The 17,584-nt window shown below is 42.0% G+C and overlaps 1 protein-coding gene and 1 long non-coding RNA gene across 2 annotated transcripts in view; one reads left to right on the forward strand and one right to left on the reverse strand.

The window, feature by feature from the left end:
• Nucleotides 1-17,584, forward strand: part of NBAS (NBAS subunit of NRZ tethering complex) — a 319,184-nt gene that overhangs the window by 247,496 nt on the left and 54,104 nt on the right. The gene's annotated exons all lie outside the window — the stretch shown is intronic.
• On the reverse strand, nt 11,699-14,889 carry LOC140600748 (uncharacterized). The gene is made up of 3 exons (XR_012003914.1): nt 14,486-14,889; nt 12,624-12,772; nt 11,699-11,902 (listed from the first exon to the last, which is right to left on the reverse strand). It is a non-coding gene; the product is annotated as an uncharacterized lncRNA (long non-coding RNA).

Consider the following 17,584-nt stretch of genomic DNA (forward strand, 5'->3'; position numbering starts at 1 on the left):
TGACAGAGAACATGCTGGAGCAAGGAGGCCAGTGTGGCTGAACGGGATGAGAGAGGAGAGCCATGGGAGGTGAGGTCTGGTCAAAGGGTAATAGGAGAGCAGAATCTTGTATGAATGAGAAGCCATTTGGAGAGTTTGATCACACCTAGCATTTTAGCAGGATTGCTTCTGCTGCTGTCCTGAAAGTATTGCAGGCAGAATGGTAGAAAGTAAGGCTATCACTTAGAAGGCAGTTGCAGTTTTCCAAATAAAAGATAACAGTGGGGACGCCTGGGTGGCTCAGCAGAGGAGCGTCTGCCTACAGCTTAGGGAATGATCCTGGGTCCTGGGATCGAGTTCTACATCAAGCTCCCTGCGGGGAGTCTGCTTCTCCCTCTGCCTATGTCTCTGCCCCTCCCCTCCCCTCCACTCCCCTCCCCTCTCCTTCCCTTCCCCTCAAATAAATAAATAAATAAATAAATAAATAAATAAATAAATAAATAATCTTTTTTAAAAAATGAGAGTGGTTTGGATTCAGGTGGTAGCAATAAAAAATGATGAAAAGTGGTCAAATTCTGGATTTATTGGAAGAGAGGACCAAAGGGATTTACTGATATATTTGAGGTAAGATGTGAGAAAAGTTAATATAGGTTGGTGTCAAGATTATTGTGAACAACTATAAAGATGGAGGTGCCATTTTCTAAGATTGGGAAGGAAAAACTTTTGGGAAGGGCAGTCAGGAGTTAATTTGTTACAATATTAAAATTGATGTGACTTTTTAAAATGTCACCATTGGAAGAAGCTGGGTCGTGGGTATTTGGGATCCCTTTGTACTATTTTGCAATGTCTTGTGAGTTCATAATTATCTCAGAGTTTTTTGTTTTGTTTTGTTTTTTTAAATATCGATATGACTTTTAAACATCCCAGTTAGGACGTTGACAGGCAATTAGTTGTATATATGAATCCGAAGGTCAACAGAGATGTCTGGGCTGCAGAAATGCATTTTAGAATCATCAGCGTAGAGCGAGGAGTCAAAGCCAAGGGAGTGAGTGGGTAGAGAAGGAAAGCAGAAGATGAAGTTGCTGGGCACTCCAACATGAAGACTTGAGGAGAAGGAAGAACCAGCAAAGATTGACCCCTAAGGTTTTTTTTTTTTTTTTTTTTTTAATAATTTATTTTAATCCATTGATGGAAACGACATAGTAATGAATGAAAAAAAAATGCTTTTGGAAGGAGAGGGGAGAATTTTGTTATAATTGGTGAGAGTGGACGGGCCATAGCACCCAGAGGAAGGATTGGCCTCGGACAAGATTCCGTCAGTGTCCCTTGGTGATAGCAGGAGGAAGGCAGAGCTGATGGGCACAGATGTGGCTAGAGATGGAGACCATTAGCTTCTCGATGCTTCTATTTTCTCAGTAAAAAGGCGAAGAAAGAAAGCTGAGTGTGTGAGTATAAAGGAAGGACTGTGGAGATTTGAAAGAGGGGAAGATATAAAGCAATAATCATTTAAGAGAATAGGGAAAATAGGGAAATGTAGTCAGGATGCTGCCCACCCCCAGCATTTTAATGAGCACCTCTCCCAGTGTTTAATTGTAACCCTAATCTGAGCTCTTAAAATGTTAATAAATCTCCTGTCCCTAGAATCCACATGTTTTGGCCGAATCTACCTCCCCTCCGATACCTTAGCTTTCTCTGTACTTGAGCCTGCTGTTTATCCTCCTCTTGCCAGATGCCTGTTTTTTATCCTTAATAAGATTTATATGTTCATAAAACATATATTAGAATTCTTTCCTTTTCATTTCAGCAATTTCTATATGATGACATACAAATATTAGGGTTCTTCATCTCATGACCTAATACCAGTGTAGGGATTGGAAGCATGCCTGGGTAGTGGTATACATTAATGATGCTTCTGCTCCTGATACTGAGGCTGATGCTGGTCCTATGGAGGAAACCCAAAGGAATGTGAGATGTGATCCCTGCCTTCAGTCAGCTTACAATCTGGGAACACAAGGCAAACATGCATAAAAACAGCCAAGAATTCAAGGCAGCATGAAAGTGATCATGGAGTTTGAGTGTCATGATTTCCCTATACATGAAGACATCTGATATTCACAGAGGTCTTGTAGGGGTGGTAACTGAGCAGGCATTATCATCTCCAGCAAAAGGCCAGATTACTGAAGGATAACTGTCCCAAGTTTTAATAAGGAGTAAGTATCCAATCCTATTTTCACGCCCAGGTCTCCTGGTTCCAGATTTGATGCTCATTCCATGATAGTTCTGCTCGCAGAGCTGAGAAGAAAGGTCATTGTAGCTGAAATAAATAAAATCCAGGACGTAATTATGTATCTTGTAGGTTTGTGAGTCCGTAAAGTCTGTCTTACATTTAGGAAGTTGGAGAGTTTGGTCCAAGTGGGCCTGTGTTATGAAGAGCCCCCAAAACACAAGTGATTTTGAATGTGATATGGAGAAGCATCAAGAAGCCCATGGACACTTGTGCATGACGCATGGACTGGAGGACGACTGTTTCAGGAGGGGAAAAAAGTAGCCTTTGAGTGCTTGGGTTGTGTGAGGAGCTACTACATACAATATCTCATAAGCTCTCCCTATCAACCCTGTGGGATTGGTGATGCACCCATTTTATGGATCATAGAAGAGGCACAAAGTAGTTAGGGGACCTACCCTACACTGCTAGCGAGTAAGTGACACACCAGGATTTGAATTTAAGTCTGTCGTATTCTGAAATCTTGTGCTAAACATGCTATTTATACAAAAACTATAGCTCTGTTTACAAATTTATTTTCACTTGTTACTATAAATAATCTGCCTTAAAAGCCATAACATTATGTCTGTCAGGGTACTGGGGCAGTTGGAAGGCAGTCACTAGAAATATAAAATTGAAGTGCCTCTGGGGGGTCAGCAACCAAGACATGGCTCAGTGGGTAGAACATTTGAAAGCATAAAGTGGCACAAGGGGCTCAGCCTCAGCTTTCCTCATGCTTGTGCCCATACTTCTTATTTGTAAACCTGTGCGTGGTTTAGAATGAAACCGTGTGCCGTGCCCGGGGTTGGCATTAGGCACTAGCTCAGACACAGAGGGAAGGACAGATGTGCAGTGTGCTCCATGCTTTAGAATTCTGTGATCAATTCATTTGTTTCAGGCTGTAAGGAGCCCCTCTGCCAAGCCACCCAGTCCGATGACTTCTGTTAGTGGGGCATTATAGTAAGAATACTGTGCCTGTAAAGAAGGGGAGTGAGGGAAACTGTCTCAGTGAACAGCTGACAAGTCATGACCTGGAGGTGTGAACCTGCTCACTTGCACTTCCCACCCTCCACCCCGAATTCTCACACTCGCTCACAAATGACACCACCCCCCCACCGCTGCCCCGCCCTGTGCATGTTAAAATTGCCCCAGACAGGATCCTTTTTGATTGTGTCACCATCCAGTGTCGAGCAGCCTTGTGGGACAGAACTCTCAGAAATCAAGCAGGTCATCGTCCAGCCTCTGTGGCTGCCCTTGGCTACGGTGCTGGCCCCTGATCCCACCAGCTGTGGTCAGATTATGAAGCAGTTTGTGGCCAAGCAGATACTCTGTCTTTAATAGGCCCCTTTGGGCTGCTTCCTCAGAGATGGATTGTGGACATGCATTCACTGTGAGTATGGGGACATGTAGAAGTCTAACAGTTGGCTCTTAAATGTCTGTTCATGTCCCCTCCCTAATGATAAGGGGAGCTGATCTTTCCTTCTGAAGTCTCCCATAGACCTCCAGGCCACACCCAAGTCCTGGTAGGGGTGAACCAGTTGCCATCATTTAACTCTTCACATCCAGCCTTCCAAACAGATGCCAGAAGAGGGTTTATTGTAACGTTACTCTGTGAATTATCCAGCCAGCCCTGGAAAGTGAATATTTTATCATCATTTTAATAAGAAAGAGAATTAAAGAGGTTGAATAACACCTCCAGTGTCTAGTGAGCTACAGGTAGCAAAGGCAGGATTCACATAGAGGTCTGCTCCCAAGATCTTGCTTTGTGTCTGCAGTCTTGCCTGAAAATTTTGGCTGCAAAAGCCCTTCTGGGGCGATCATGATTATTGGCCTGACTGGCAAACCGAAAACTCATTCTCTGTTTGTGCCTGGCTAAGGTAATAATTAGTAACAGAGATTGAAAATTGGCCAGTCCGATCCTAAATGATGATGCCTCTGCTCCCGAGGAGGAGTCTGGCGGGACACCAAGCCACTGTGTACATCTCTAGCCCTAGCAGGCCTCCTCGTCAGTAAGTGCAAGGAGGAGTGTGCACTCCTTCCCGTGAAGCATGCAGGCTCTAAATCCACATTGAGTGGAAGTTGGGAGGAAGACAGGGGAATAAATAAACAACCTCAGAATAATGTGCAGCAAATACCAAAGCATATTTTAACATGAAAAAAAAGCAGTGGGGAAGAAAAGTCTGAAAATAACCTCCCTATTGAGATGCTCTTCTCTGGCTGACTTCTCAGTTCTGAGTTTATGGTTCAGCTGTAGATCTTCAGCGACGTGGGCTCCCTTTACTTCTCTGTTTTTGTTCCTCGCGTCAACGCCATCCTCTCACTTTAGGACCTCTTTTTTTTTTTTTTTTTTTTAAAGATTTTATTTATTCATGAGAGACACACACAGAGAGAGGGGCAGGCAGAGACACAGGCAGAGGGAGAAGCAGGCTCCACGCAGGGAGCCGGATGCGGGACTCAATTCTGGATCTCCAGGATCAGGCCCTGGGCCGAAGGGGACGCTAAACTGCTGAGCCACCTGGACTGCCCGCTTTAGGACCTCTTCAACTTATACACAGACTTACCTCCTAATTGCTGGTCTATTAATACTTTTTCTAGCCTGTGCAACAAAGGAATTTGGAAGAAAAAGACATGCCCTCTCCTCTGCACCCAAGCCTACTGCTTTTTTGAGTACTGGTACTCACGGGAAGATCCTGGTCTAATTGCACCCATCTCAGGATGCTCAGGATTGTTTCTGCCTACTGGCCAGCTGGGGGTACTCTTCATAGATGAAGCTGGTCAAGAGTTAAATTAGTGAAAGATTCATAAATGAATCATCATAAATGGATGATTTGATATATGATTCATGATATCATGAAAGAAGCAAGATAGACATGGTTAATATTGGGGTCAACAGAGCTGGGGTATAGCCAGCAAAAGCCCCATAGTAGAATGTATTTGAGCGGAGTCTTAATAAAGGAGGGTATTTGTCATGAGTACCACAGAGGGAAAGCTTAGAAGAGGAGGAACACTCCAGACAGATTTAACAGTTTTAATAAAGGCAACAAAACAAAACAACCTAGTACCTTCAGTAAACTACAAGAAAAATGGTATTAAATGAAACCATGTGAATGAGGCTCTAGAGAGAAAGAAAGGCCTGGTAATGAAAACTCTCATGTACCTGGCTAAAGAGTTAAGACTTTATTCTGGGCATGGATCAGACATAGATTTTAAGTCAGGTAGTGACATTGTCAGGTTTTCACTTTAGAAAGATCATTTTGGTGACTACCGGAGAAGGAACAGAAGGTACCAGCCTGGGAACAGGGCAACTCCAATGTGAAGACCAATGCAACATCTTTTTGTCTTTTAAATTGATGTATAGTCAACATGCTGTGTTGTATTAGTTTTAGGTGATAACATAACGATTAAGCAATTCTGTGCATTGTGCAGGGCTCACCACGATAAGTGTAATTACTACCTGTTACCATGCAGTTACTGTATTTTTATTGACTGTACCTCATATGCTGTACTTTTCATTCCAATGACTTATTTATTTCATACCTGGAAGTTTGTAGCTCTTGAACCCTTTCGCCTATTTCTCCCATCCTCCCACCCCTTCCCCTCTGGCAACCACCAGTTCTCTGTATTTGTGGGTCTGATTCAGTTTTGTTTGTTTTATATTTTAGATTCTATATGGTACTTGTTTTTGTCTGATTTTTTTCACTTAGCATAATACCCTCTAGGACCACCTCTATTGTCGCAAGTGGCAAGATCTCATTCTTTTTTATGGCAGAGTAATACTCCATTGGGAATCTAAACTACATCATCTTTGTCCATTCATCTGTCAGTGGACACTTGGGTTGCTTCCATACCTTGGCTGTTGTAGATAATACTGTAGCAAATATAGACATGCATTTGTTTTTCCAAATTAATGTTTTTTGTTTTCCTTGCATAAATAATAGTGGAATGGCTGGATTACATGGCATTTCTATTTTTAATTTCTGTTTTTAATTTTTTGCAGTATAGTCCATACTGTTTTCCATACTCATTGTATCAGTTTACATTCCCACCAACTATGCATGAGTGTTCCCTTTTCTGCACATTTTCTTTAACTGTTGTTGTTTTTTGTTTTTTTGATACTAGCCATTGTGATAGATGTGAGGTGATATCTCATTGTGGTTTTGATTACCTGATGATTAGTGATAAGCATCTTTTCATGTGTTTGTTGGCCATCTGTATATTTTCTTTGGAAAAATGTCTATTCAGGCACTCTGCCTGTTTTTTAATTAGATAATTTGGTGCTGTTTTTTGTTTTGTTTTGCTTTGTTTTCTGGTGTTGAATAGTATGAGTTCTTTATATATTTTAGATATTAACCCCTTATCAGATAAATCATATATTCTTCCCCCAATCAGTAGGTTGCCTTTTTGCTTTGTCAGTAGTCATTGCAGTGTCTTCAGGGAGATGATGAGGAACCAGGGTAAGGCCTCAACACCAAACTCACTTGATTTTTGTGATAATTATTTTAGTACAGGCATGTGTGCTGTATGTATTTGTTTTCATAGTGCATTTTTACAAGTCTTCTTTGAGGAAATACCATATACTAATTAACCTTTTTCCCCCTGTTAAATTACCTAGTAAAGTTCCTTAATCAAAGTATAACCAATTTTTGTCTAGTATACTTGGTCTGATGAGGGATTTTAAACTTTTTTTTTTTTTTTTTTATGATAGTCACACACACAGAGAGAGAGAGAGAGGCAGAGACACAGGCAGAGGGAGAAGCGGGCTCCATGCACCGGGAGCCTGACGTGGGATTCGATCCTGGGTCTCCAGGATCGCGCCCTGGGCCAAAGGCAGGCGCTAAACCGCTGCGCCACCCAGGGATCCCTGATGAGGGATTTTAATGCCACCTCTGTGTGTAAAGACTGTGAGACATTAATGCCAGCAATGAGCAGGTGTTAAAAATTCTCATGAGGAGAAGAGAGAAAAACAATTTTAAATCACCACTGACCCAGGAAAACCAGAGAAGTTTCATACATTAATATTGTGGCTTCTCAGCATAATTGAGTTGAATTGAATTGATGGATCTTTGACATATCTTAAGTTCTTTTAATGGTAGCATGGTGATGGAGAAAGACATAGGTATATATAGTCAGATCTGAGTTCCCATCCAGCTTGACTTTGGGAAAATTACTCTATCTTCTGAGTTTTCCTCACTGTATCATGGGGAACAATCATCACAACTATGTAAATACAGATTAATTTCAGAATGTTTTTAGACACAAGTAAAAAAAGTCCAATTAAATTGGCTTAATTGACCAGAAAATTTACTGCTAATGAACGGAAAGGTCCACAGGTGGGCCTCACTTCAGGGTTGGCTGATCCAGCAGCAAGTGGTCATCAAGGAGCCAATTTCTTTCCATCTCTCTTCACTGCTGTCTTATGATTCTTATGATGTTAAACTTTATCATAGCGTTCTTTGCTTTATTCAGTGTGATGGCTGGAAGTAACTGGGGCTGCATTGCTTCCTAATTTACATCCAACCAGATAGTGTGAGAAAGTTTCCCACAGAAATTCTAAGTTTTCTGCTGATAAGATCACCCCGGAACCCATCCCTGTGGCCCTGGTCTGTCAGATACTGACTGGCTTTGATCTGGATTTGCCTGAACTAATAATCACTGTGGTGAGACGAGTGAGATCTGCTGAATGATCTAGTTCTCGAACTGGAAGTAGATCTGGATAATTTGGAATTAGAAGATATTGACACAACAGACATCAACCTGGATGAAGATATTTTGGATGATTGAGTGTAATGTTTCTTGAGAACCCCACTACACAGATCATTATTATGGACAGGTATTGATCGCCACCCTGACCACAGTGCTTTAGACTCTTGAGAACCTCCTTAGATTTTATATGGAAAGGCTGTTTGTGGCCCACTGGGAGCACACTGCTCTTCTCATCCTAGGAGTCATTTATGTGCAGCATCTAAATCATTGTTTCCTTATTAAGTAAACCAAATGTGGGCTTTGATTTTTTTTTTTCATACGGTCATTAGACTGTATCTCATAAAATCTTTTGAATTAACAACAACAAAAAAAAGTCCCAGAGCAGCACTGAGTGGGTCCTCCACAGATGCAGTCAGCTCTTGGCATACATGATATTGAGTGGATATAAGGAAGATCCCTGCAATATCTGGAACATGAGTAACTATGGTGAGGATTAAATAAAATAACATATATAAAGATCTTGGTGCAAGTAGATACTCAAGTATTGGTCAATTCCCCTTCTTTATTGCTCTTTCTGTTTTATTCTTACAAGGTTAAAACATTTTAAAAAAATATTTTAGTCCAATTTCAAAACTCTAGCAAACAGTTTTGATTTTGAATGACCCTATGTAGTTTTAAATGTTGGGATCTGGATTTTTAAATTTACATTTGGTTTAGATATAAGTTGAATGGCTCTGCTTAAAATGATTTTAGGGATCCCTGGGTGGCGCAGCGGTTTGGCGCCTTCCTTTGGCCCAGGACGCCATCCTGGAGACCCGGGATTGAATCCCACATCGGGCTCCCTGCATGGAGCCTGCTTCTCCCTCTGCCTATGTCTCTGCCTCTCTCTCTCTCTCTCTCTCTCTGTGACTATCATGAATAAATAAATAAAATCTTTTTTAAAAAATGATTTTAATTACAATTTGTATTGTGATTCCCATGGATGCATATGATAGGAAAAGATTTTTATTTTTTTATTTTTATTTTTTATTTTATTTTTTTGGAAAAGATTTTTAAATGGAAAATGTGAATGAGTACTTCAGATCCTGTTAAAACCTATATATGCACAACAGCAATGGATGGTAGTATTCATTACTGATTGCAGTAATATTTCATCTCATTTCTAACATTCTTTATGCCTTTCTCTATTAAGATAAAGGTGACCTTCTAGCTATTGAAAAACTTAGGAATGATTAGCTTATGTCACTGCCAAAAGCAAATAGTAAAAAAGATAGGACCATTCACACTTGCTGAAGAATAATAGTATTTCTGTGGTTATTCTACAAGGCAAAAGGCAGAGATAAAGTGGCTTCTGTCCTGCATCATTCATTTTTATTATATAAGCAATTGATAATTAAAGCAAAAAACAAAGTTAAAACATCGATTTTCTGTTAAGTATATAATTGAAGGTGACAAACCATGCATTCTTATTTTTGTGGTTGAATATCTAATTAGCTATATTAAAGCAAAATTTTTATGACTTCTAAATTTTCATTTTCTGTGCATAATATTTAAGATACTATTTCATAATATTTTATAAGTTAAAAGCAGTGCTTAAAGGGGCCTGAATGGCGCGGTTGGTTAAACATCCTGCTCTTGGTTTTGGCTCAGATTGTGATCTCACGGTGGTGAGATCGAATCCCACATCAGAGACAGTGGCCTCTGCACTCAGCAGGGAGTCTGCTTCAGATTCTCTCTCTCCCTCTCCCTCTGCCCCTCCCTCCACACACACACACTCTTTCTCTCTCTTTTTTTTAAAAGATTTTATTTATTTGAGAGAGAGAACATGAGCAGGAGGGGAGGGGGAAGGGATAGAGGGAGAGGGAGAAGCAGACTCTCTGCTGAGCAGGGAGCCCAGTGCAGAGCTCAATCCCAGGACTCTGGGATCATGACCTGAGCTGAAGCAGACACTTAACCGAGTGAGCCACCCAAGTGCCCCCTACTCTTTAAGATAAATAAATAAATCTTAAAAAATATAAACATATATATATAAATATAAACACAAAAATATAAACAAAACAAAAATATAAAAATAAATATATATTTTATATATAAATATATATAAAAATATAAACATATATAAAAATATAAACAGAAACAGTGCTTACATGCTAAGTACTGAGAATAAAAAATGAATAAGATATGGGTCCTGTTCTGATGGATCTCATAATCTAATAAGGAAAGCAGACACACAAATAAGACATATATGCAGCATTGAGTATCCATATAGAAATTAGTGGTATGCAATTGATAAAAATATGCGATTGATAAAAAAATAATTTCTTTAATGAAGTCAATTAAATCTAACTTAGACAGTTTGATACCTCGTTTGTAGCCTTGACGTTTGCTGACCCCCCTGCAAGTCATCCTGTTATCATTGGAGCAGATTTGCAGGTGTTTTACAGACTGAGTTATATACTCCATTAGTGAGTCCTGTAATTAAGTGTTGTGACCGACATTAAAAACAAACCAAAAAGACTAGACTGTAGATTAACATCAGAAACCATCAGTATGCATCTCACCACAGTAGTTGTATTGTTGAGGAACTTTTGTTTGTTCTTAGTATATTCATACATACATAGGTGCTGATACTGAGTTTGGCTATGCAGTGTGCTTCTTACCCTGGGTCTTGGACAAAAAGGTTTAGAAACTGCTGGGTCTGCTGATTAGGTTCCTGACTACATATATCAGGGGAAGTGATGCTCAGGCAGCTAGCCCAGGACAGCATATCGGTGTCTTTTAGTTATACACACACACACACACACACACACACACACACACACACACACTCTGTTATCACCTAAATTCAGAACTGCCGCCTTCTTTCGTCTCCCCCTTCCCTACCCCACAATCTGTCTGGACTCTTTCAGTGACCTCCTTACTTCCCTTGAGCTGCTGTTCCAGGAGCCACATGCTTCTGGATCCCACTCACTGTCAGCCAGTTCACTGGGTCCTTCGGAAGTTTCAAGCCCCCAGAGCTTGCAGTGATGGTTCACATGCTTCCATTGCTCTTAGAATTAACCAAGGGAAGCTTTTGCAAAAGACAGGGGTTTCTTTCCACCAATACCAGTGACTTCCCTAACCTCACATGCAGTCGGGAGTCTAACAAGGGTGCAGGAATTCTCATTTTTGAAATAGTGCTCAGTTATTTCAATGCAGGTGGTCTAAAAATCATACTTTAGGGGAACAGTGTTCAAGATAAAGGTACCAGCAGAGTTGAATTCTGGCCCTTCTCCTGGTCCATGGTTGGTACTTCCTCCCCATGTCCTTATGTAGTGAAGGGACAGGAGGCTCTCTCTGAGTCTGCTTTGAAGGTGCTAATCCGTGTAACGGGCTCCACTCTCCTGACCTAAGTACTTCCCAAAGGCCATCGCTTTTGTGGGGGGATTGGATTTCAGCATATGAATTGGGAGGGGACACAAACATTCAGACCATAGTCCTTGATATGTAAGATTTTTTAAATCTTATTTTAAACAGGTACAAAGGATGATGTGATTCTCTATATTTTAAATGTTGACACTAATGTAAAACTGTTACAGAGCTCTCTTTGTCCCCAGGGTAATCCACAGTAAATAGCGACTTGATAATCACCTCTGTCCCTTTAAAAAATCCAAAACAAGCACATCTTTAGCGGTTAGGAAGGCTGCATCTTTCCTTTCTCTCAAATGATTTGTACTGTTTCTTTAGTCCAAGAAAAATAAAGCAGGGCACCAGTTAAAGTCGATAAAGACAGATTTTATTTAGTGATAACTGCCACAGCAGGGAGGACAGTGTACATTAATTGAGTTCAACTCCTCTGAAACAAAAGGCAGGAGACTTTGAGTGCTGAGGTGTGCTACAGGAGAGGCCCTGCCGGGTCGGGGTCTGGCTTGGGGCACAGGACTGGGCCATCCTCTGCGTCTGCCAAGTGACACTGACCTGGAAGAGAAACCCCACCTTCTTATGTCTTTTTGACCGAAGATAGTTGTGCAAGTTGGATTGAGTGCTTTACCCTCCCACAGGATGGGGAACTAGGGCAATCTCCCTGAGTGTCTGCATTTCAAAGAGATACTTCCAGGGTCTCAAGGGGACAGTGCTGCTTGGTAGCACATTTACATCTCAAAGAGGCAGAGAAAGGATTTATAATGGCAAGCTTTCTAAAGTGCCTGCTCCAAGAAGGGGGTTCAGGGGCCTGCTGGTCTCTCCCTGGGTTTTGGCTAGAACAAACAGTAAATTCTACTGGCAGTTTTGAGCTTTCTCAGGAAGCAATCTTTAGAGACACTGGTCATCCTAGAGACCTAGCCTTAAGCTGCTAGACGTCCCCCTAGAGTCTGGTCATGTCTGTTAGTTTGGGAGTCAGTGAGCAAACGAGCAGAGTTGTCTTTGGGCCAGGAGTTTCTATAGTTTACTTGCATGTAATTGTAGCACAGTGTAGTGTTTTTATGCTTAAAAGTCATTTTTCTGTATCAGAAATAATACAACTAATAAATACAAACAAATTAACATTTAAATTTTTTCTTGTGACCGTAGAGCTCTACTATTTAGAGAAATTATTCTGTACTGAATTATTGTTTTAGTCATGCGTTTGATCAGAACAACATAGGTGTGTTAACTTTTGATAAATAAGAATGATAAAATTAAAATTATATTTAAAATGTACCTCTTGGGCAGCCCCGGTGGCGCAGCGGTTTAGCGCCGCCTGCAGCCCAGGGTGTGATCCTGAAGACCCTGGATCGAGTCCCACGTCAGGCTCTCTGTATGATGCCTGCTTCTCCCTCTGCCTGTGTCTCTTCCTCTCTCTTTCTGTCTCTATGAATAAATAAATAATAAAAAATATTTAAAAAATAAAATGTACCTCTTAATGAGATGTGCAGAGCTTTAAACATTGCTTTTTAATTAGTTTATGTGCCCTTTAATGAGTGTTACTTCTTGCTAGATTGAAATTGCATTCAACATTAGTTCTTTCCACTTTACATTTTTATAGATATGAATATTTAAAAACCTTGTTCATAGTGGTTGGGGAGGGAGTTTTGTCCTAGCAGTGCCACTCAGGTCTTTGCCCTTTTCAACAGCTAAAACTCACATCATGGTCTATTGTTAAAAATTATTTTTGATGATTTATCACCGACAACTCAACTAGATCTTTCATAAATTTTGTTGAAAGCACAAGAACCAGAAACCTTGTGACATGCAAAGAAAAATGAATTTTCTAGTTGGAGTCCTGTCACACACCAGTATTTTCAGTCTCCCTTGTTGTGTGTTCTGGAACTTTTTAGAAACCAGAAGGATGTAACAGAGTCCGATTCAGGAAGAAGGTGATGCATGTCTGTCTTATGTAAGTAGAGAAGGCCTATGTGAAGGGGGAGCTGAGAAAGAAAATAGATTTGACACCTTGACCTCAAGAATTATTCTCAAGATCAGTTTTAGGACAGAAGATTTAGAGAAGGTGAAGATTTAGAAACTCTCTGTACTGGTGTACCCTTCAAAAAACTTTGTGTGCTGCTGGGGCACATTCCTCAGTTGAAGCCCACTGACCTAGGGGAGAATGTGTAAGAGCCTCACTATGGCACCCTTGGTCACCCCAGCCCTCCTTTGTATCTCTTCCCCTGCGGGACAGCCTCCTGCCCCAGCACAGAGAGTTTCTGCTCCTGCCACCATGGTCTTCTCCTTGCCCCTAGAACAGTGGCTGTCTGGGTCTGGCATGGGAGTGAGACTGGAGGAGGAGGTGTCTAGCTTTTCATGGCAAGGGGATTGAGGGGGAGCCATGGGGCATCAAACTCCTGGGATTGTTTGATCTTTTTCAAAAACGCTTCTTCCTCTTTTCCCAAATGCACTGTTAGCTGCTGTTCTGAACCCATTCCTCCACCCGCCCACCCCCGAGATTCTCCGAGGTGGTGAGCTGCGGGTTTGCAGAGGAGGGTATTCTAGCCCTCAGATGTTCTAGAGTCACAGGCACAGAACATTTCTCTTTTATAAAAAGCCTTTTTTAAGTCCCCATGCTGCTGTCTCTGCCCAAAATCCACCCCGCCCACCTTGTCCACATGAATTCTTGCACATCCGCCAAGTCGTGGTTCAGGTGTTAGCTCCTTTGTAAAAGCTTTCTTGCCTTGCTAAGATATTTTTTCTTGGTGCACCCACATAATTCATTTATACTGGTTACGTTTTATAAGTGCTTATTTTTGTGTTTGGTTTCCCAGTATGATCTATATTTTTCCCACATAGAGATCATGCTTTAATTTACCTTTGTATCTCCTGTGCCAAGACCAGGGCTAGCATTTGGTAAGTGGGGAAATATTTGTGGTTGAAAAGCAGGAGGGAGAGATGGGTGATTCTCTGTTTCCCTCTCCTTCTGCCCCTCCCTCTACTTGCAAGCATGTCCTCCCTCCCTCCCTCCCTCCCTCTCTCTCTCTCTTTCTGTAAAATAAAATTTAAAAATATATATCTGCTTTGTAAAATTGATCAGCCTGAAGGAACATGCAGATGAGGAAAGTTGTCTTAGTGAATTTTGCATCAAGCCATTACCTGAAAACGATAGTACTGATTGTGCCAACTTCTGCTCATGTTCCGTGCATTCACCCCTTCCTTCCCAGTCACCATGATAAAGCACCGTCCCACCAGCCTGGCAGACAGGCCATCTGTGTTGTCACCGCTGCCTGGTTCTTCTTCCTCATTCCCTGATGGACCTTTACTTGTGCTCATATTCTGGTCAAGCCAATTGACTCTCAGGTTCCCCACTTGCTCCTTTGACCTGGTGGCTCCTGGGATGCTTTTTCTATCTTCATGCCTCCTCACTGCTGAGGATTCACTTCAAGAGTGGCCGCCTGTAGCACATGTTTCCCAGCCTCCCAGCTGCTCACCTTCAGCTGGGACATAGCTCTCCTCTCCTCCTTCTCCTCTCCTTCCTCTTCTTCCCCTTCTTCCTCCTCTTCTTTTTCCTCCTCCTCCTCCTCCTCATTCTTCTTCTTCTTTTTCTTCTACTACTAAAGATTTTTATTTATTTATATGAGCGTGAGAATGAGAGAGATCACAGAAGGAGAGGGAGAAGCAGAACCCCCGCTGAGCAGGGAGCCCAATGCAGGGCCTGATCCCAGGACCCTGAGATCATGACCTCAGCTGAAGGCAGAGGCTCAACCAATGAGCCACCCAGGTGCCCCCATAGCTCCCCTTCTTGAGGCCTCGACAGTATCTCCTCTTTACCTTATTGCTTTTTGATAATAATCCTGCCTCTTTTTAATGTTCTTTATCTCTTTCTGTATTTCTCATTAGCCTTTCACATGCCCAGGGGCAGGGACCTGATCTAATTTGTCTGTATTGCCAGCACCCAGCCCAAGGCAAATGTTCATCATGTATTCACAGGATGTATATCAAATGAATACACTCAAAGCGATCACTAGCTTAATGTCCTTGCGCCTCTTCTGTGCAGTTTCTGATCATTGTCCTGATGGCATATGTCTGGTCCTGGTTTGTTTGTTTTGAGTCCTTTAAATATCCTTTTGCAGTTTTAATCTCCAAAGGCCTTCTCCCAGGAACAGGATGCTGCAGAGTCAATGGTAAATTGGAGTCTTCTGGCACAGTCTGGACCGTAGGTTTCTAGGCATGCGCTGAGAACATGCCATTTCAATGCCCTTTTAAAGGTTCTCTTCCCCCGTTACCCTGTATGTTGATCGGAGTTGTGAGATTGAACAGCTGTTTTCTGTTTGTCTCCGATGTACCTGACATTATTGAGGTGCTAGGAATACAGAGAGTTTAACAGACACAGTTGCCACCTGAAGGATCTCACTGTTAGTCAAGGAGATGTACAGGTGAGCAGACAATTTGAATGGAGTGTGGTATGTTCTTTGACACTGGTAAGCACAGAGCACTATAGGAAGGCCTAAAAGTGGTTTCTGACCTGGGGAGGAGATGATGTCAGGGATGCTTCCAGACCTGTGGACTCTGAATTGAGTCCAGAGATGAAGACAGATGAAGCAAGGCTTGAGAAAGAATGACATTTTTTTGCTCAGTTTCATATTTTTCTTCAAAAAAGGTTCTTCGACATGTCTTTTTAAATGGGAACTGAATAAGGCATCTTTCTGTTATTGTAATCCTCAGTATGTACGGGTTGCCTTCAGCGGCTTCTAATTCCTATACTTCAGGTTCTGTAACTAGCCTGGTACTCAAGGTCACTTACAGTTTATTCTCAGTTCTTCTTTCCAGTGATAGCTTTTTAATACTGTAGGTTAGGGGGTCACCCAGCTATGGCCTACAGGTCAGATTCAGATTCAGCCTCCTGCCAGTTTTTGTTTATAGCCTTTAGTTCTGATTGGCTTTTACATCTTTTTAAAGGATGGCAAAATCAACTGACCCAACAAAGTAGTTTGTAAGGCCAGCGCATTTTCTACTGAGTCCTTTTAGACCTCTGCTCTTTCTGACCTGCAGTGCTTCCTGATGGTTACACATATACCATGGAGCACCGGCTTTCCCACCTCTGCAACTCTGCCTCTGCTCTTCTGCCTTTTAAATGTTGTCATTCATCCATTCATTCACTTACACATTTCAACAGATTGGGTGGTGGTTATGTACGAGCCGCATTCTGGGTTTGGGGTTCTGGGAATACAACAGTGACTGTCAGCACGTGGAAACAAAATTTGTCAGTTCTGGGAAAAAGCTAATACAGGATAAGGAGAGAGAGAGAGGGAGAGAGAGAGAGATGGGTTAAGGGTGGAGGGAGGGCTAGCTTTTACAGTCAGTCGAGGCCTCTGATGAGGTGACACTTGTGCCAAGTCCTCAGGGACGAGCCATGAGGATACCTGGAGAACATCTCAAGCAGAGGGACTGCATGGAAGTGAGTGTCTGGAGTGGAGTGAGAGGGTAGAAAAAGAGAGAAAGTAGGATTAGACAGGTCAGGTGGGGTGAAGAACAAACCATGGTGGGCTTCCTAGGGCCTTGAAGGCTGAGTTTTACTCTTGGTGAATTGGGAAGCTATTAAATAGATTTGAGCAGAGGAGTGACATGATAAGATTTATGTGTCTAAAATACCACTTTGCTACTGGGGAGTGCTGGAGTACCCACTTAGCTCCAGGATCACAGTGGCTCAACACAACAAAGGTTAATATTCCTTCATGCTCCTAATCCAGGAAGAGCCTGTCAAGGGTTGTCTACCACAAAGTCACTTAGCATTCAGGCTGAGGGAAGCTCTACCATCTTGTATTGATGCCATCTGGGCCTTGCATCCTCCTCGACTGCCATGGCTGGGAAAGAATGGAGGCTGGAAAATGATGCATGTGGGTTATATCATTGCCTTGGCTCAGAAAAGAAACAGGTGTCCTCTGCTCAGCTTTCATTGGCTGGAATGTGGCTCATGCTAGCTGCAATGGGATTGGCATATGCAGTGGGGCCCATGGAATGCTTGTGTTTGGTGAGCTCTGTGCTGTCTGCCAATCGGGAGACCATTTAGAACCACTGCCATACGAGAGGGGCAGTATGGCTTGGAATTGGGTGGTGGCCATGAATGTGGTGGAAATTGGGTAGAGTCTGGATATATTTCAAAGGTAGACCCAGTAGATTCACAGCTGTCAGGGATGACTCCTCCGTTTCTCCCCCTTCCCACCTTCTTATCTTCTATCCTAAATATGATTTCTT

This window comes from Canis lupus, chromosome 12, assembly GCF_048164855.1.
Source record: "Canis lupus baileyi chromosome 12, mCanLup2.hap1, whole genome shotgun sequence".
In the NCBI taxonomy this organism is placed as follows: Eukaryota; Metazoa; Chordata; class Mammalia; order Carnivora; family Canidae; genus Canis; species Canis lupus.